The sequence below is a fragment of the Ctenocephalides felis genome, unplaced genomic scaffold (genome assembly GCF_003426905.1).
Source record: "Ctenocephalides felis isolate EL2017-DRISC unplaced genomic scaffold, ASM342690v1 CF-g0.4_SCAFFOLD_03571, whole genome shotgun sequence".
Taxonomy (NCBI): domain Eukaryota; kingdom Metazoa; phylum Arthropoda; class Insecta; order Siphonaptera; family Pulicidae; genus Ctenocephalides; species Ctenocephalides felis.
Genome location: NW_020539725.1, coordinates 58513845 through 58534581, shown reverse-complemented (window position 1 = coordinate 58534581; position 20737 = coordinate 58513845). Strand labels below are relative to the sequence as shown.

The following is a 20737-nucleotide window of genomic DNA, read 5'->3' as shown; positions in this document are numbered from 1 at the left end:
TTACAACTGCCAAAATATTCCAACAGTGTTACTTCGCGTTCAAATGCGATTTATTATCTATTTTCGTATGGTTGTTGTCAAACATGGTCTTTTGTAAGTCGACATGTATACATAACGCATTAAGTTCCAGTAGCGCGTATGAGCGTAATCTCATACACATCCATGCGATCTTGTCATATGAGTCCTTTTTCGTTTTTTGCTTTTTTTTCGCTGATCAGGTTTCGTCATAAGAGGATTTCAGTCCGGAATCTTGTGTACGTAATACGTCGAAGGATATATAAAAAATTCTATTATGTCCTGCCGTTACAAGACACGGAAACAAATATGATAGAGGAGGAGCTGTAAATGGATTGGGGGTCAGAAATCATAATATCAAATTAAAAAATTATCTCTACTTTAATCAACTAATTTGCTCCGAAGGAAAAGTTTGTTTTCGCAAAAAAAACGATATGCTAATTTTATGTTTTCTCGACCTCTAAATCGAATGTGGCCAAATTTGGAAAAAATAATGTGCGTTTCGTGGGAACAAGAACATCTGGCGTGTCGACCCGTTGCCAAAGCTCCGGGTCGACGAGCTGCGTGTTTGAGTTATCTAAGAAACAAGAGTAATTATATATTAGTGGATTTGATGGTTGTATTTGGATACTTTATGACAAAATAACAATGCTCCAAATCTTAGTACCAAATGTTAGATGCATAATCTAAAGTGATCATCTGAAATTACTACCGCTTGATGCCAATCTGGAAGGTGGATATCGAATCCGAAACAAGATGCGAAAGCAAGAGGTTACCACAAAAACATTCTTCAGCATTCTAAAATTTTCATATAGAAAGTAGAATTCTCTTGTAAGAAATAATTTTGTTTAAAATAAATTGTATTACTTTTATGTGAGCAGATTTTTGACCTTTTCAAATTTCAATATTTCAAATTTTTGATTCAATGTATCTCGATGAAGACAAGCGCTTATCAGTTTTGCTCGACGATCAGCCGAGCCATGTCTTTGTAATTAGTGTTAACAAAAGTGTGAAAATTTTGTCTTTCATCAAAGTTTGAAAAATTAGCAGCGTTGTTTGACCTCAAAAGTAAGTAATTTTCTCAAAAACTGCTGAGTCGATTTCAAAAATTTAAAAATCATTTAATAAAACTGGATAAGCACTCGCGTTAGCTAGTTTTGATACGATCGTCTAGTCATTTATTTAGAACTTGATGACCCGACAGACGTTGTCCTGTACTTATGTTTACAATTCAAAAGTTCCAATTTTTTTAATAACCTATATTGATATGTACCAATTAGTTAAAAATTATTATGATTTTTTACACTACAGTCTATACCGAAATGTATATACTCGTACATCTACTCATATGCATCTTAAATGTGCAGCTGCTTTTAATAAAATAATGAGTATTTGCTTTTTTGAAAAACATTATAAAACATTTTTTTCTTATAATTAGTTCTTTCAATCGGTAAACGACGTTATTTTGAAAAAAATGAAATTACACCACTGAGAAGGATGTCATACCCGGGAAATGGCGAAGGAGTCTAAATTATTTTCACTTTTGAACTTGAGAGTAAGATAAACCTAATTTTGAATTTTCATACGAATTGGAGCACAGTAAAAAAATTCAGACCCAAAACGCTCATACGACTTGAGTAAGTATTCCGTATCCGATGGCAAAAATATGAAAATACTAACGTTTGTATGTGAAAAAGAAAAGGGCTGTTTTTAGGGTTTTTCCGGTAATTATTCGATTTTTTCTTGCCGTAAGAACCATCGTTGGAGTTCAACTTGGGATTCTGAGTAAGTAGTCTTAATAAACATACTAAAATATTATAGTCCTACGAAGGGGTTCATTGATAAAAATTAATTAAAATCTAGAATATTTGGCCTCAATTCTAGAAAATACTGCATGTATGTGTTTCTCAATAAGGTATATTAAAAATGTTTGTTCAATATTGAAAGATCTGCGATAGTTGCTCACGTTATACAGCAGCTCGTTACAATTATAAATCACTCATAAATTAATATATAGATTTTTCGTTGATCAAGAATATTAGTTACACATGTTGAGGAGCTCATGCAACTTGCCCTCACGCCACTTACAACTAGTTATATATGGTAATCCAACGTATTATTCATTTGTCAGGGCCTATTTATACTGGAAAACATCGCTATCAATTTTTTCTAAGTGACAGTTGTATCATATTGCATGATATCAGGTTGCTCGAGGAGAGTATCTAGGAACTTGATATATGTAAAAATGTTGTCTGGCTCCTTGTCTAATTTATCTGTAAGGCAACCCGGAAAGGGGAAACAAATATAATATCAGTATCCGGTTCACTCACGAAGCGCGAACCTTTTTTGTTTCCAAAAATCGCGGATGCTTACGCGTATAAAATCGTATTTCATGCTTCTATATTTTGATAAAGCAATTTTGCATTACAAACTTATCATCATGAACAATTACTTCTTCCAATATAAATATACATCTATTATAAAATCGCAGCCAAAATATAATCATCAATAAAATTATTGAAGCTGGTTCACGAATCAGCTCCTAATCTATCTCTTAAAAATCCAAAATAAATTATAATAAAAAGCACATTAAGTCAAGATACACCTTGGCAAGAACATTTCGCCTACCCAGAAGCATTACACGCAATCAAATATTAATGCTTGCAATTAAGCATGGTTTAGTAGATCCTTTGCTAATGGAAATTCGCGAATAACATGAGCAAATATCTACAACATGTACCTACTTGATAGGCTGAGAAATGATATACGAATCAAATCATTTGATGTAATTAAATATTCATAGCTAATATTAATGAAACACGGATTATGTAATCAAAATCCAAATATATTGATTCGACAGTATTTGTGTCATTAAATTCTAACTGAAATATTACAAAACTCTACAAATTCCAAACGAATTCTAACTAGATTCGAATATGATTCTAACTCGAATCTTACTAGATCACAACCAGATCCCAAATAGGCCCTTATAAAATTTTTACAGGATTATTGTAAGACTCTGGCTAGATTTTTATTTGATTTTTATTAGCTGCAAATTGGTTTCTTGTGACATTCTTGCTATTATACATTCTTATTAGATGATAACTTGATTGTAACGAAAATCTAAAATATTACAAAAAATACTAAAAATAATTTGGAAAAAGTATGTGTACGTATGTAGGACCCTAATGGGTACTCAATCAGATTCTTGATAGAATCCAATAACCTTCTAGTGATGATCCAATAAGAATCTAATAAGATACTTATAAGGTTACCGTGTGAACCTTATCAGAATTTTACAAAAATCCACCAAGAATCTAGTACGAATCCAATGAGAATTTAGTAGAGTTTACTAATAAGGATTTAATGAGAATTTTAGAGAAATCTGGTATTGAATACTAATTACAAAAAGACGGCTTAGCCGGTCATTGTGAAATATTTATTCAGTTTGAAAATGAAGAAAAAATATATTATTTAAACAAATCCTAATTGTATTTAAGCTTGAAACCAGATTTGTTCTAAAACGATAGTTATTTTGTACATATATTTTTTAGGCAAAATTTATTTTACTATCAGAATTATCTGCCACTTACAAAATATACATATTGTAGATTCACAATCTATATACGTACATATTCTATCATGCATACATTTTTATATATCAGCGTATACTTTCTATGGGAAAAATGAATCCGGAATAAGTCGGAATTATAGTTTGAGCTGACACAGCAAATATCGTGGTACCACAATTCTGTAACAAGAAATTCTTTTCTTCCATGCCAACCTAAACTGAATGTATGATAAAAAAGGTTAGAAATAGGTTTGTGATAAAAGAATTATTTGCCTTGTTCAATTATTATAAGAATAAATTAAATATTTGTAAATTTTATGTATTTCAACTTTAAGTCTTATTTTATAAAAATAATTATTATCCTTTATCCAAGGAAAGAAACTTTTGACAATAAGTGTTCAATACGAGCATGGGGTAAGTTCGCTTGGACTTCGTTCACTTTTTACGATTTTCTTTAATTAAAGGTTACGATAATTCATGTTTTTTACAAGTTTCACATTTCCGTGAGACCGGCATTATTTTTATACGCGATTTTTTACTGCGGAGTGCGTTTTATGAACAATTCAGATATTAATGCTTTTTGTTCGTTTCGCGTTTGCGAATCCATTTTATGAATTAATGTCCCTGGTGCGAATAAAGTTCATGATTGAACTTTTTATAAACGCCATTGGATGTATATATATATATATATATATATATATATATAAATATATACTAGCTGTCCCGACAGACGTTGTCCTCTACCCACGTCTACAAATCAAAAGATCCAAATTTTCTAATATTAAACAAACAAATTTTGAAATGTATTCTTTAAAATTGTAATATTAAATTGTATATTACAAATTAAATACAGCAATACTTAGAACAAATTTATTTCTAATGGTTCAATTTATTTTAATGCCCAGTGTTATATAATAGTTTTACTCATACCTGTAGATGTATAAATTTTATTTTTTGGTTATCTATGACTAAAAATTTTTGTTTAAATTAAATAAGTTTTTTTGTATTGTGAATTTAGTAAAGTAAGGCAAAGTATGACAAGCATAAATTAAAAAACATAGTCTGTCAAACTGAAAAACATTATTTCATCTGCCAAGCATATACAGTATCTCACATTATTTTAATTTTTGGCTCATCATTTCTGGCAACGGCAATGTAGGCATTAAATTTTTCTTATTCATAGCCATTATTACATTATAATCTAAAAATTGTTAGGTTCGTAATTGAACCTAAATTCAAATTTCAAGTCAAATCACATTTTTGGCAGATGAAAATGCTGTCAGAATGATGATGTCAAAATGATTTCAATATTGAAGAATGACATGTTGTTTTTCTAATTTTTTTCCATTTATTTCAACAATGTTAGTATATTTTTATAATCATTTACATTTTAAAAAATCTTGTTAATAAACTTCAAAAAGATTTATCGGAATTCGAACAACCTAGTAGGAGGCACAACGTTGTTTAGCCATAAAAAATATGTATAGAAGAATTTAGTATTTAAATAACTAACTGATTATGAATGTCAAGTATGTGGTATATAAGTGAAAGGGGCAGCTAATACAAATAATATCGAAGATTTACCCACTACAAAGCATGCCACATATAAATTTTCTTGAAGTCATTACAGGTGCTGGTCTAGTCTAACACTGATTTCATTTTAATTGAATTACATAATTGGAATTTCAAATTTTTAATATATTTTATTTATTTATTTATTTATCATATAGCCCACAGAGTAGCTCCAGGAGAACTTAAAAATACAATTTTAATAATACATATTATAATAACGTATATATACTATTCTATGATATAACAATACATAACATAATATAATTTATAACATAAAAATACATAACACAAAATAAAAAACTATCTAATTCTTAACGGTAAAACTAAATTATATATGATGGAAATAACATATTCGCGAGAAAATATCAAGAATAACTTGTACAGATGGTAATTAATTGTTTTACGGATGTATTGTGAATATCGATACTTTGAAGATGAAATAAGAGGACATTAGCATTATAGGTGAGTTTAATAGAGCATTAGTCTTAGGAATAGGATATTTGAAAAACATTTAATATTATTACCTTATTCGAATAAAGTCTATGAATTATCTTATATATTTTGTCTTAAAATCAGTGTCGGATTCTATATATTCATTTGTCGATTTGTCGAAGGAAGCTCTCATTCCTATGCGACAATGCTAATAATAGCTATCCTATTAACCCGTATAACTTAGGCATCGCCATTCCTCCGTGAAATCCTGCCTGGATCTTCCGCCACGTGAAATTTACGCGGTGATTGGAGTGAACCGCGGACGATAGACGGTAGGCCTATCACAAAAATATTACAAAAAATGAAAAATATTATTTATATGATACTGTGGAATTTTTCTCTCTTATTTTCTTTTTACATCATATTTTTATCAAAAGTATTTTTTTTTATTTTCATTGATTTTAAAAACTTGATAGCTCTTCAAATGTTGTTCAAAATGTTGCTTTTTCGATTAAGCAACCCAACGGTTAACCTTTCTACATTTGAAATGTATTTAATATTAGAATATATCAAATACTGATCATATTCAGTTAGTTGCAACATTGTCCAGAAAGGGCTATTTTTACTTATAAGCATAGTTTGGGTTTATTGGATACTACTGCTTGATATCAGGTTGCCCGTAAACTAAAAAAATGAATATTGAAATATTAACTTTTGAAATAAAGTGTTATAAATCTAGGATAGTATTACATTTTTAATAATTTTATAATTTTAAATATTTGTGTTATTTTTTTATAAATTTTGAACCATATTTTAAAATGTTGGGAGTTAAAATTTATTAAAAATGTCAAAATTGCGCATATGCAAAAAACCTAAATATTGAATTTTTATATAATTTTTATCAAAAATGATTATAATTGTTAAAGAGTTAGCTTTTGCAAATTTGTTTTCTCGACATTTCAAGTTATTCTGAATTGAATTGAAAATTTGAAAAAAGTTTGTATGTGTGTGTATGAGAGAGAGAGCTGATATCTTATCTTTCGACGACGTTTTATCAAAAACGGCTGGATCAATTCTAAAAAATTTAAAGCCATTCGATGTAACTTGATAAGGACTAGCTTTTATCAGTTTTGCACAACGATCGGCAAAGCAGTTTTTTTTATGATAAGCAGAAAAGTGTAAAAGTTTGTCCACATTTTAGCCCACTCTTGACTTGATTTAAAAAAGACTGTTCGAAAGAAATTGGATGACTAACATGGTGATTGATAAAAATCACCATAAATAAAATTGATATTTTTTTCGCCAATTTTAATGAAACTTGGTATAAAGATAGATTTCGTAGACTAAAATAACATACTAATATACTGCGATAAGCGGTAGATTTATAAAAAAAAATTACAAAGTTTAGAATTTGGAGGCGCGATAACGCGATTCTAATCAGAATCTATGCCGAAGCATATGTACGTTTCGTGTTTCAAAAGAAACTACTGATTACGGTTGACTTCCTCAGGCTTGCACAACGATTGGCAGAACAGTTTCTTTATGATAACCAGAAAAGTTTAAAAGTTTGTCCAAGTTTTGTGATTAGTTTTTAGATCGACGAAGCCAATTCTTTATAACCAAATGTTGGAATTGTTTTCGCTAATTTTAGAAAAACTTTGTATACAGATAGATTTCTTAGTCTGTAATAACATACTAAAATATTATAGGCCGTTTCAACATTTTAAAATTCGTTGCGTGCTTGTTCGATTCTAATCAGAATCTATGCTGGCGCATATGAATATTCCATGTTTTAAAGGAAGCTACTGATTACAGTTGACGTCAGTTAAATAAAATACATTTTTATAACCCAAAGTAGATGAAATAAAATGTGTTAAATAAATTTACTTAGTTTATACAATTTCAGATATTAGAAGTATGTATGTTTGGAAGACATCAATTTGAAACTGGATGGATTGTTTTTTAGTAAAATAAAAATTTTATTTTCGCTTTTACTAAAAGATGATGAGTGTTTTACCTAGATATTTGAACCTCATTTTTTCTCGATTAAGATAATTATTTATACGTATTGGGAGGTTCATACGACTTACCTCAAGACAAGATGCTCCTTACAGCTAGTAGTTCTTTCCATTACCTCCCAGCTCTCGTCTCACTAAATAGTCGCGGACTTGTATCTAGGGTGCAGCGGGGTTGTGCGGCACAGGGCGGAGAGAGCCGAGCGAAGTGGTTGGTAGCGTGCTTCGGGACCATTGTTATGTCTTGCTTACCGTGACGCGATGCGGTGTGAATTAATTAAACTAAAACCCGCGTTCCCTTCCGAATGCCCTCGTTGCGAAGAAACTACTACGAAGGAACGTTGCTTTAAGAGATGAATTAGAGATTTCAGTTAAAGCAGATACAAATCCTTAGATAGTTGTAACACATAGTTCTTCATGGAAATGGATTGGCAAGTAAATGTAATGGTGCGAGATAAGTTAGAAATTTTTTTTGATATAACACGAAATCCTGAAAACCCGTAGGGTAAGTTATGGTAATTGCAAAAAAATCAAAAACATTTATTATATATACAGTCAACCCTCGGTTAACGCGGCGATTTAACATATATTATATAATGCAGTATAGGAACCGCACTATGAGAGACTCAGAGTTAGTACAAATTGCACCATTTTTATCGTGCTGTATGGAGACTATGAAATACAACTTGAAGTAGGAGTAATCCGGACGAAATTGCATGTAAGACATAGACATCTTATTCAAAAATTGGCGCTGCAGAGTAGTCAGTTCAAACGTGTTCTTAGACAGCTATTATATAATCAGACCATTATGTAATCTAAAAGATAAAAGTCGATAACAAAACTTACAATAATACCCTTTTGATATCCAGTTACATAAATCACTAATAGATTGCGCAAGGAACTTGTGGGCTGTTGAACAAAAACCGTGTAATAGGAAGTCCGTGTAGTCGGAGGAATGTCGGATTTTTAGTCCGTGTAGTATGGAAAATGTGTACTCAGAATGCCGTATTAACGGAGGGTTGACTGTATTTACGTTTCAAAGGTTTCTGAACATTTTGGCATACCTTAGAAAAAATGGATGTATGTGTGTGTGTATGCGGATACAAATTTTGTCGACGATTTCGAGAACACGGATCAAGCGGTTTGAATATTTCAAAAACCTTTCAAATCGTATTGATGGAAAAACGTGCTGATTAATTTTTGGTAAAGGTTAACCAGATGTTTTGAAAATACAGGGAAAAAGTGCCAATATCTTGAATCAGGGCTCGATTCTGCCGCATAACAGACCAATGTTATGGCAAGGCAGGCTATGTTATGAAAAACCTTCCACATAAATTCGTTCTAAATATTGACAAAAACCATGTTATTGCTGTGCAGTCAGGCAATTTTCTCAGGTTGTCAGATAGAAAACATAACCGCACAAATGTCAAAAAAACGATGTTAGATTACAAGGTCTTTCGGACTCAGGTTCATAACATACGAGTGACGTTGCAATATGTGTAAAACGCCTGTATGGTGTATGCACAGCAAATACATGGCATTTTGACAGTATTCAGTATGATTTAGTAGCATAATGTATGAAAGTTGGAGCGTAATATGGCCTTGCTATAACATTTGTCTATTATGCGGCAGAATAGGTCCCTTAGTGTATTGACAGAACTATAAACTGATTAAATTTTTAAGAAGGTAAGCCCAGAGATTTCATAAAAACCGTAAAAAAGGCCATTTGGCGGTCAAAAAGGTCATTAGACATATGCACAACAAAGTATCAGATATTTTATAATCATAATTTAATAAGTACTTTTGTTTATATTTCTAAGGCTTCCATACCAATTTTTATCGGAGACACTGCAATGCGGCGCTGGCGCGCTTCAATATTTCGTCTCTAAAGCGCGATTGCTTCGCAAAAACAACAAAATTTACAAAGACATTTAAACATAAAAAATCTTTTTTTTTTAAAAAAACGAGTTCTGGGATACAAATACATACTATACAAATATACAATTGAGACAAATAATAAAAATAACAGTATTTTTTCCTATATATAAAAAAAATAATTTTGTTAATATCGTTTTTCACGTAAATCACAAATTTAGTTTAATCAATGATTGATTACATATGTTGGCGTTTCTCATCGAAATGAAATCAAAATAGGTACTCGATTCGAATACGTATTTTCAATTCGATAACAGTAGTGTAGTAATGTCTATATATACCGAAACCAGCGTTTGCGTATAGTTGTCAATATTAATGGGTTACATAAGATTGATACAATAATTGAAATAATTACTGAGGGCATATCCACGGCCATTGAACATTGATTTGACACACCGCCGCCGGTATGGCGGTATGGCGGTCTGACGGAGCTATGTGGGATATTGGTGTGTGGGTTCATTATCTGAGCAGATCTGGAAAAGATTTTACGAAAATGTAAAAAAAATCTTTAAATATAATAGAAAATTTACTTCTCTTGCAGAATATTATTTATAATTAATATCACTTCGGTAATTGTTTTCACTTTTTGTTGATGACTTAACGTATGGATGTACGCTTTGGCTGTACCAGCTAATTTCTCAGATATAGGCTTGTAAATTAATTTTATCTCAAACTAGTTAAAGATGCAATTTTTCTATTCATATCAGATAATATGATTTTTATTCTATTTATCGGTTAATGCAATATCTTTGTAGTATTTTTTTATTTTTTACATTTGTGAATTACAATCTGTCATTCTAATAACACATTCAGTAATTTTGATGGTTTATAAAATAAAGAAAAAAGATCGAAAGGTCATCCAGTGGTGATCCGAATCGGATCGGATCATCCGATTCCATGTTGGATATATTTTTGTTGCATATGAAAATTGAATATTTATATTAAATTATAAATAAAGTTATATAATAGTATTAAATTTAGCCATCAAGTAAGGTTTGGTATACGAGTTTTTTCTTTAATTATTTTGTTGAAATAAATATTGAGAAATAACAGAATTTTATAACAGCACTCCGAACTTTTTTTAGTATTCTAAGGTGTTGTAATGTATTTTCCACTATCTAGCTTTATTAGAAGGCTACTTAATGGTTGTCTTGTCTATTAGTGATGATAGATTTTACATACTTTTAACTACGATGTCATATATGGCAACATTTTTTTGAAAAAAAAATTATTAATGTAGAATAAAAAAATTGTAAAATATTTTGCTTGTAAGGTACTAACCTTCATACATCTCATAACTTTTTCTTGGTAATATTCTAATATCTATACGTATCAGTATTTAAAAAAAGTCACACTTATTATATGCATTTTAATAATTTTTTTAAAGAAATTGAATAAGATTTTCCAGTTTTCTTATAAAATTCACTCTGAAATTTAATAAAAATCACTATATATTTTAACTATTCCAATAAATTTCTCCAGACATCATTAAATTTTAATTATTTCAAATATTATATTATCAAAATTTCTAAAATGCTTATGTGTATGTGAACCGATTTTTAACCTTTTGTCGACATTTTCTCAAAAACAGCAGGATCAATTCTAGAAATTTAAAAGATTCGCCGAGCCGATTCTTTGAAATTAGTGGAAAGGTAAAGTATTTTCATCCACGTTTTAGCCCACATTTTAGAATCGATTTTGAAAATAATTTTTTTTGCCGATTTTCGTGAAACTTTGTATCATAAATTCTGTAGTCTGAAATAACACACTGAAACATTATAGGCCTACGATGAGCGGTTGAATTATAAAAATTCATCAAAGTTTAGAATTTCGCCGCGCGCTTTTGTGATTCTAATCAGAATCTGTATCAAACAATCGTACGTTTCATATTTTGTTGGTAGCTACTGATTGCAGTTGACGTGTCCACACTTAAATAAAATAAATTTTTAGAACACGAAATAGATAAAATTCAACAGATTTCACCTCAGGCTTATTTTACATCTTATGATAACAGAATTTTGGATGATGGAGTTATCATAACATACTTCCTTGCTTTGTTTATAGGTAAAATACACCTAATGGCACAGCAAATACATAGAAGTTTCCCTAATTTTCACTACCAATAACAAGCATACAAGTTGCCATGACAACGCTATGTTATGATGCTCTGCTACGGCGGAATTGCTCCAGAAATCTCAATTCTTATTGGTCAAGATATTTATGTATAAATGTTGGAAAGTTCATGCAATTTGCCTTAAGGCACAATTCTGCTTAAAACTAAATTCAAATTTTAGATTTCCCAGCTCTGTTCTAACTAATTTTCCCTAGCCCTAGCCCTAGCCCTAGCCCCGGCGTGGGTTCTCTCGTCCGCCATCAATCAAATCTAGCAGCGCGCATTGCATAAATCACAGACAAACATGAATTTCATTAATTTCATATATTGGATATAAAACACATGCTTCTTTACGGAAATAATTCATACATAATTAATTTCATATCGATTTACTGTTTTCATGTGTCTGTTTTCATTTTTTGTGAGTGGAAGAATTATTTATCGAGTATAAATATATGTTTGGGCGTCCAAAAGGGGAGTTTATATTCTCTTTGATATGCATGGAGAGTGTTTATTAGGGCGAAAGGCTGTTGTAGATCAAAAGAAGTGCTAATGGTTATTAATTGTAATGATTTTTTGTCGATCAGACAAAGGTAAAGGTAAAACATGGATAAGATAAAGATTTTCAGTAAAAATAAAATTGCTCTTGAAATATTTTAAATACAGCATAAAATATATACCTAGCATTCTACGAGCTCTGAAATGTAATAATAACAGTTTGTAATCTCTGCAAAAAGAATCTCATTAATTTATTATTTTTCCATTACACTTTTCACAACGAAATTCTGTGACAATTACCCACGATATGTATTTGTTTTAGGTCTTTTTTGGGCCCTAATGAAAGCACTAACAACTTTGTCTGTCGTTTGTGGAGAACAAAAGGACAGAAAAAAGCTTTAGAATAAATGAGATGAGAATTTCTATACATAAAATATAAATTAGCTCACGATTCAGAAACGATGACAAACCGAGTTGAAAGAGAGCTTGGATAAAATTCAGATGAAAATTATAAAAAATAATAAAACCTGCAGTTTTTGGATTTTTTTATTTTGTAAACAATTATTATAAAATGGCAAATATTATTGAAACAGTCTAGAATTGATACAAAAAAATTTAAACTTATATTATCAACTAACTAGGTGGAGATGGTATTTTCATTATTGTTTTATTCTTTAATTGTTCAGATTTCAGTTATTATCAAATTCAAATGAGTTAGAATGTAATAAAAAGCTATGTAGAACCTAATAATATTTTGGTAAAAATCTAATAACATTCAGCACAGACTAAAAATAATCTAGTATGAATCCAATAACATTCCAGTGAGAATCCAATATAAATCTAGCATGAATTTGTTCAGAATGCAATCAAGGAATGATGCAAAATTAGTGAGCATTTTATAAGAATCTGGTGCAAATTTAGTTAGTTTGTCTAGAATCTAGTAAGATTCAAGTTAGATTCTGATTAAAATCAATTTGGAATTTGGAATTTAATATTTTAGTCTGAATTAGGTTTGAGTTAAAATCTAGTATCCTTCTAACAAAGAATCTACTTAAGAATCTATTTACAAGTAAAATACCAAAGTTCCCCAAGTTAGCATCAATTTTATTTTTCATTAGCGCCTTGTCTAACGTTTATTGTAGTTTTTTTCTAAGGATTTATTTTTTGTACCTTTTCATTGTTCGAGGTAAAATGTGTTTAATTATTGCGGCAAAAATGCAGGTAAAGAAAAGTTTTTAATTTGATTCTGTGATTTATGTCTGCTGCTTGTATTTATGAATAAGAATAGTTGAATGGAATTGTTCGTTTGCAACTTTCCTACTAATTTTAATTTTATTGTCAGAATTATGATTGCTTGCATTTTCTAATAAATTAAACGTTTGAGGCCAAAATTCAGAGGTAAAAGTAACGAAGCTTAAAAAAATTCGTTTCAAAACTGAAATAATTGAAAATAGTACTAGTACCATACTACCATGCAAATACTTAATCCAATAAGTTAATAGATTATTTTGAATAATTATTTCCGAGAGCAATGTGTGGCCTTTGGTTTTTTTTAAATTATTCCATTCATCCCAGTAATAGCAATGTTAGTTCATGTTTAGATTCAGGAAAATCTCAGATGAGTATATAATAAAAGAATAACATATTTATCATATAAGCCATTTCTATATTCGAAAAAGGCCTACAACCCACATGATCCGCTTACGATGCCTTAAAAGGTTTTTAGCATAGCTTTTGTCCTAAAACAGTACATTATATCGAACAGAACCGAATCTCTTAAAATATATATATATATATATATATATATATATATATATATAAATTCGATTGCAAACTAACTATAAAAAAGTATGAATAATCACATAATCTGATCATTATATCTGATCATATCACTATGATGTTCTCTTCCATTAATAAACTTTCACTCTATAAATAAATAAATACGAATTAATTGCTTTGGTTATAGATAATAGATAGGAGATAAAGAAAACAAGGTTCTATAGATAAATTCATAACAAACATAGTTTTATTGTACAAAACCTTAATATCATTATTTAAGTAAACGTTATTCAATTGTTTTATAAGATGTATTAATGGTAGATTCCATAGTTCTTCAAAAAGAGACCACATGTAAGTGGGGTAAAAAGGATAATCTGCACTTTTACCTTGCAAAGGTGTAAACAATAAAATCATCGAGTAAAGGAAAAAGTAAAATTAAGTTTTAACCAGGCTAAAACGAAAAATTTCCAATGATCTCATAAATAGCCATTTGTGAACGCTAACATTAATATTAATATTATTATTATCTTATTGTTTCTAATATTGTTATTTTGTTATATTTATTATTATCTGTCACTTATTGTTTTTATTCCTCTTTATTGTTTTTCTAGTATTACTTTTATTATTCAGAAGTTTTATTTATTTTATTTATTAATTTTATAATTTGCTTTTATTTTATATTAAATCGTCATCATACTACGGATATCATTTTAATGAAAATACTATCCTTTATTTTGTACTCTTATTTATTTAAATTTATGTTATTGTTACTAAATGTTAAATTATTTAGCAGTTGTAACAAATATTGTAATTAAAAAAAGTTTTAAAAATTCAATAATATATGTCACAAAATAAATAAATTGTTATTCAAACTCTGCTGATGCATATTTTTAACAAAATACCAGATCAAGGTTATATACAGTATTATCTCTGTATAAAATGTACCCAAAAGATTTATATTTTGCATTGGTTGAATAATGTAGTTATTATTTCGTAAAATCTCTTTAAAATTTAAAACAAGACTTTGGATTTGTTTGGACCCTGGTTGTCTCATTACACCTTGCCTGTGGGGTGAAAAGCGACAGATCACAAATTTTGAAAAAACACAAAGTATGAACTAAAAAAACACATGTTAATTAGAAATTAACTGGGAATTTTACTGAACATAGTTTGATAGTTGTTTGTTTGATAAATGTTATGTTTCGAGATGTAAATTTGTATAACGTTACGTTTTTATAATTATTATACCTGTTAAGGTAATGACTGATTCTTTAGGTATTTTAGTATTATCTTATCTTTTTCTGTAGTCAAAAATTAGCTTGGGCAATCATAATATATATTGCGTAAAATAGAAGCATAATACTTGGCGTGAATGCTATAGCATTCATTGTATATAACGATTAAAATATAATAATCTGAGGACCTTTTAAAGAGCGTTTATTCAAATTTTGGATATCACAACTAATTTAAAAATAAAATGACTATCAATTTTTGTACCTTGCTGAAACTTTTACTGTCCGCGAAGAATTATTTCCACACCTCAAACGGTCCTGTCAAATCAAGTCTTGCCATCAACTTATCCTTGAATTTACAGCTTTTAGTATACATATTTATATATAACTAGCAAACCCGACGAACTCCGTTTCGCCACCAGATGGGTTCGTGAGAAAGATGAAGAAATTTTTTGTTTGTTTTATATTTTAAAAGGAAAAATTTGATTTTATTATACAACAGTAACGAATTTATTTTGATTACAAAAATGAAGTGTTTTTTAGTTGAACTTCTCTAAGTAAATGAAAGTGAATCCGCAAATTATCCGTTTCATGGAAGTGATCTTTGGTAAACCACATTTTTTGTTTTTTGGTCTGACGTTAACACAAACAAAACGGATGCTTTTCTAACTCGTGAACAGGCAACGTATAACTGCCCATGTGAAAAACAATGATTTTCTAAATAATCTATTTGAAATTTATCCCGCAAACACTAAGCGATTGGCCTTGCGGCTTGTTAGTTGTCATTGCGAACGCAAGGCGAACTGGAAATTGCAATCATTTGAAGTCAAATGGAAGACCAGTCGGAATCATTCGTATGTCACCAAATCGCCAGCAATTTTTGATTGAATGGTGAAATTCAGTGCGTGTACATCATTATTCTCTGAGGCAAGAATTGCTCGTTGACTTAACCAAGCATAATTCTGATAATTCTCACTAATGTCATTACTTGAATTTTTAATTACGGTGCGTGAAGTTCCAGCAGCTTGCATTAAGGCACAATGCCATGCACAACTAATTTTCTTAGCTATAAACCTTGCGGAGCCCGAGACCTTTTCAACGAATGCAAAATTGTCGAAATTGGTTCGTGCGTTCTGGAGTTATTTCGTCAGGAAGGAAAACCCGACTTATTTTTATATATATAGAAGATAATCTATTTGAAATTATTTAAAACAGTTATTGATTATTTTTATTACTCGAATTTTTAATTACGGTGCTTGAAGTTCCAGCAGCTTGCATTAAGGCACGATGCCATGCACAACTAATTTTCTTAGCTATAATCCTTGCGGAGCCCGAGACCTTTCCAACGAATGCAAAATTGTCGAAATCGATTCGTGCGTTCTGGAGTTATTTCGTCAGGAAGGAAAACCCGACTTAATTTTATATATATAGAAGATAATCTATTTGAAATTAATTAAAACAATTGTTGATTATTTTCATTTCTCAAATTTTTAATTACGGTGCGTGAAGTTCTAGCAATTTGCTTTAAGGCACGATGCCATGCACCACTAATTTTCTTAGCTATAAACCTTGCGGAGCCCGACACCTTTCCAACGAAAGCAAAATTGTCGAAATCGGTTCGTGCGTTCTGGAGTTATTTCGTCAGGAAGGAAAACCCGACTTATTTTTATATATATAGAAGATAATCTATTTGAAATTAATTAAAACAATTGTTGATTATTTTCATTTCTCAAATTTTTAATTACGGTGCGTGAAATTCTAGCAATTTGCTTTAAGGCACGATGCCATGCATCACTAATTTTCTTAGCTATAAACCTTGCGGAGCCCGACACCTTTCCAACGAAAGCAAAATTGTCGAAATCGGTTCGTGCGTTCTGGAGTTATTTCGTCAGGAAGGAAAACCCGACTTATTTATATATATATAGAAGATAATATGATTTTACATATATCTATAAGTTTTATTCCACTTTTTGTCATTAATGATCCGCCAATCCATTACAAAATGGCCGGCCGAACGGGCAGCTTGATTTGAACTTTCGCGGCGACTCTCGTCCGGAAGCAGGAAATGCTTTCAACGGAAGCTGTCATCAGCGGTGACATCGAATCGTGGTCACAATGGCGAAGTTGGAGTCCTACATTTGTATAACAAAAATCTGGGCGACGATTTTGATATAGTAGTTTGGATATATGAAAAATATTTGTTCGGTATCAGTTGTTGAGTTGTGAAATTTAACATTATATAACATTATATAAACTTAAATTAACTAGTTGTGCATGGCATCGTGCCTTAAGGAAAATTTCTGGAACTCCCCGTACCAAAAATTAATAAAATGAATCATATTATGGATCATTTGTCTTTACTACCAATCTATCTTCTCGACACCACTATTACAATCCTCCAAAAACGCTTTGTCTGGCCGAGGCGTGCGTTTTACGGCGTAACTTTTCGATCATAATTTCGCATTCATGACTTATTTATTTCTCGTTTCCTTGCATCTCGGTTGGTGTTCTCTTAGGAAGCAAGTCAGGAAGTCGCCGTGCATTACAGTCAAGTCGCGGATATGTTGCCTTCATATCGCCGCCGCCGCAAAAGGGCGAAATAAGTGCACGAGTGCGCGAGAGGAAAGTGCGGCCAGTGAATTATTAACAAGTGACGTGTTATTATAAAAAATATGTAAATATTTTTGTACTATTAAAATTTTTCATAGCTACTAAAAAAGAACTTTGTTTACGTTAGACAATTCGTTTGTATAATTTTGTTTCGTTAATGAAATTTTTCAGAATCCTAGGCACAAAAACTAGTAAAAGTGCGCGGGATACACTAATTTTACCTTTATAGTTATTTTAGTAGTCCAATCATTTTTTATATAACTCGATAACTGATCAATTATCATTCTTTTTGTAAACGTCTATTATTGCATTTTGATCAAGATTTTTGTAAGCTCGTAGAAAAGCTGAAAGATTATCAAAACAATTCTTAGGTGCATTATCTGATTTGCGAGATTATCCCATTGTACAAATATGTACCTATGTGCATACACAGTATGTAGTATATAGTTCTTAATTGAGCTTATGAATGGCTTGCAGAAAAAATATTATAATTCAAAGTCAGTTTTCAAAGAGAGCCAGGCAGCATGAAAAAAAGCTGTAATTTTTTTCATAGAGATTTTAAAATTTCGCTCGATTCCCTAGACATGCCACAACATAATCCAAATATAAGGTTTGGATTTTGTTTCGTAATTGCAGTTTTTGTCTAATCAGTTTCATAGTAGACAAGAACTTGCAATTATTATAAATATACCCCAGGAACAATTAAATGCCTCATTCTTTGCAGTTGGTAAACTATACATATAATTTATTTTAGCTAATTCGTTCGCTTATATATATATATATATATATATATATATATATATATATATATATCACATACTTTCACATTCACAATCAGTTAGTTAATATTTATACTGAAAATTTTCTAGTGAAGTTTTTGTGACTATATAAGGTTTGCAGGGCCAGCTAGTATATATATATATAAATTAGAGTGGTCCTTAATATGGACAATTTCGAATTTTATTGCTTCCAGGAGCTTAAATGCTTTCAAATTGATAAAAAAAAATTTCAAAAAGTTTTAGCTTTTAAATATTAACTTTTAGATAGTCCGCAATTCAATCAGAGCTTAGTATAGAAATAGCATGGAAAAAAATTTGAAAATTTTTAAAATGTTTTTTAGGTATAACTTAACGACAAATGAATTAAAAGTGACAATTCGTGTTATCTTTTATTGAAAATTCGACGCTCTGCAATACAGTTTTTTTTTTAATTGTTGTTTAAATAAAACTCATTAATTTGTTCGTTAAGTTATATCTAAAAAACATTTTTAAAATTTATGATAATTTTTCCATGCTATTTTCATACAAAACTTTGATTGAATTGCGCTAAATGACAATATTAAAAGCTAAAACTTATAGAGGATTTTCTTTTACCAATTTGGAAGCATTTGAGCCCCTGGGAGCAAGGAAATTCGAAAATGTCCATAGTAAGGACCACTCTAATATATATATATATATATATATGTATATATATATATATATAACATATATATATATATGTTATATATGTATGTATGCATATATATCCAATTTACCGGTTACATATGGTTCGCAAAGTTCTTTCTAGAATCGTTGCTTCACAAATGGCACGTACTCGACTTTGGGTCGAATGGTATGCAACCTGAATTTTAAAATCCACACTTCTACATCTACAAAAATGATAACTTTTATTTTAGTTTGTCATCAACATTAGTAAATTGTATAATTCAAAACATTATAATAACTAATATATAATAAAAATCATAAATATCAATAGCAAATAATTTTCTTCTATTATAGTTCCCTCATGATTTCAATATTTCGCGTTCTCTCTTCCATAAAAACTCGTTCGGAATATTTTGACAAATTTCGTGCTTTAAAAATATCCGATGAAGTTTTTGCTGGGAAACCGCATATGGCCTAGTGTAAGGGATAAAAGGACAAGTTAAAAATGTGCGTACGGTACGTGGAATATTGTATTTTGATCGCATTTTTCGTTATTGCGCGGTTGTTCCCGCTTTTCGTGCTTTTTTTTTGTTTTGCACCCTGAACGGACCGCAAACAAAAGGCCATGGGCCGAATTGAAATTATTTTTTCATACAGGTATTTTTTATTGTTTTTATCCGGAGTGTTGTAATCGCTTTCGATAGGGCTCCATAGATTTTGAATCAACTTTTATGGGTTGATGAATTACTCTCTATGAGTCACATAGTATTTTTGTTTTGTTATTATAAAAAATTAATTGAAAATCTTTATAATAAAAATATTAGATAAACTAAATATGTTGTTTTACAATACCTACTAAGTGTCGAAGAAAACAAATTCAAATTTTGGTCGACGATTTTATGACCACGAATCAACCGATTTGAATTATTCAAAAAATGATTCCTGTTGATGGGAAGAGGTACTAATTAGTTTTGGCAAAAGCAGGTCTAGCCGTTTTGAAGTTACGGCGCAAAAAATGACAAAATGGTAGTTCATTTTTTGAGAGAACCGAGCGTACGATTTGAACTGTACAAAAAGCATTTTATTTGCATTGACTAAATGATATTGTCTCGAAAACAGCCTAAAATATTCGATTTACAAAAATTTCAGAACCCTTATAAATCTAATTTTGTCAAAGTTTTTGAAAAATTTTAAAGCATTTTTAAAAATTTTAATTGTTGGTTCGGAAAATTCCTGCAATTTGCCTCAAGGCACGGAGCCATACACCACTAATTTTTTCCTCTTTTTTCGTTTTATTACAGAGAAATCTCCGTAAAAAACTTCGGTCTTTCAAATGTGATCTTTCACAACAAATTGCAATTTTATCATTTTTTTTTGTTAGCTATAGGTAAAGTAAACCCAGTGTTTCTATGATTTTCCGCGCTCTAAAAATACCTCGGAACATTTTAATTTGCGATCGAAAGCGGCGGTCAGAATGAAAAAACGAGCCACAAGAAGCAACAAATCACGCCTGACCGATACCTATATATATATATATACCT

The 20737-nt window shown here is 30.3% G+C and overlaps 1 pseudogene; it reads left to right on the top strand.

The window, feature by feature from the left end:
- The window catches only part of LOC113386383, a 51740-nt pseudogene extending 39182 nt beyond the window's left edge, over positions 1-12558 (top strand).
- Positions 12559-20737: the final 8179 nt, after the last annotated feature.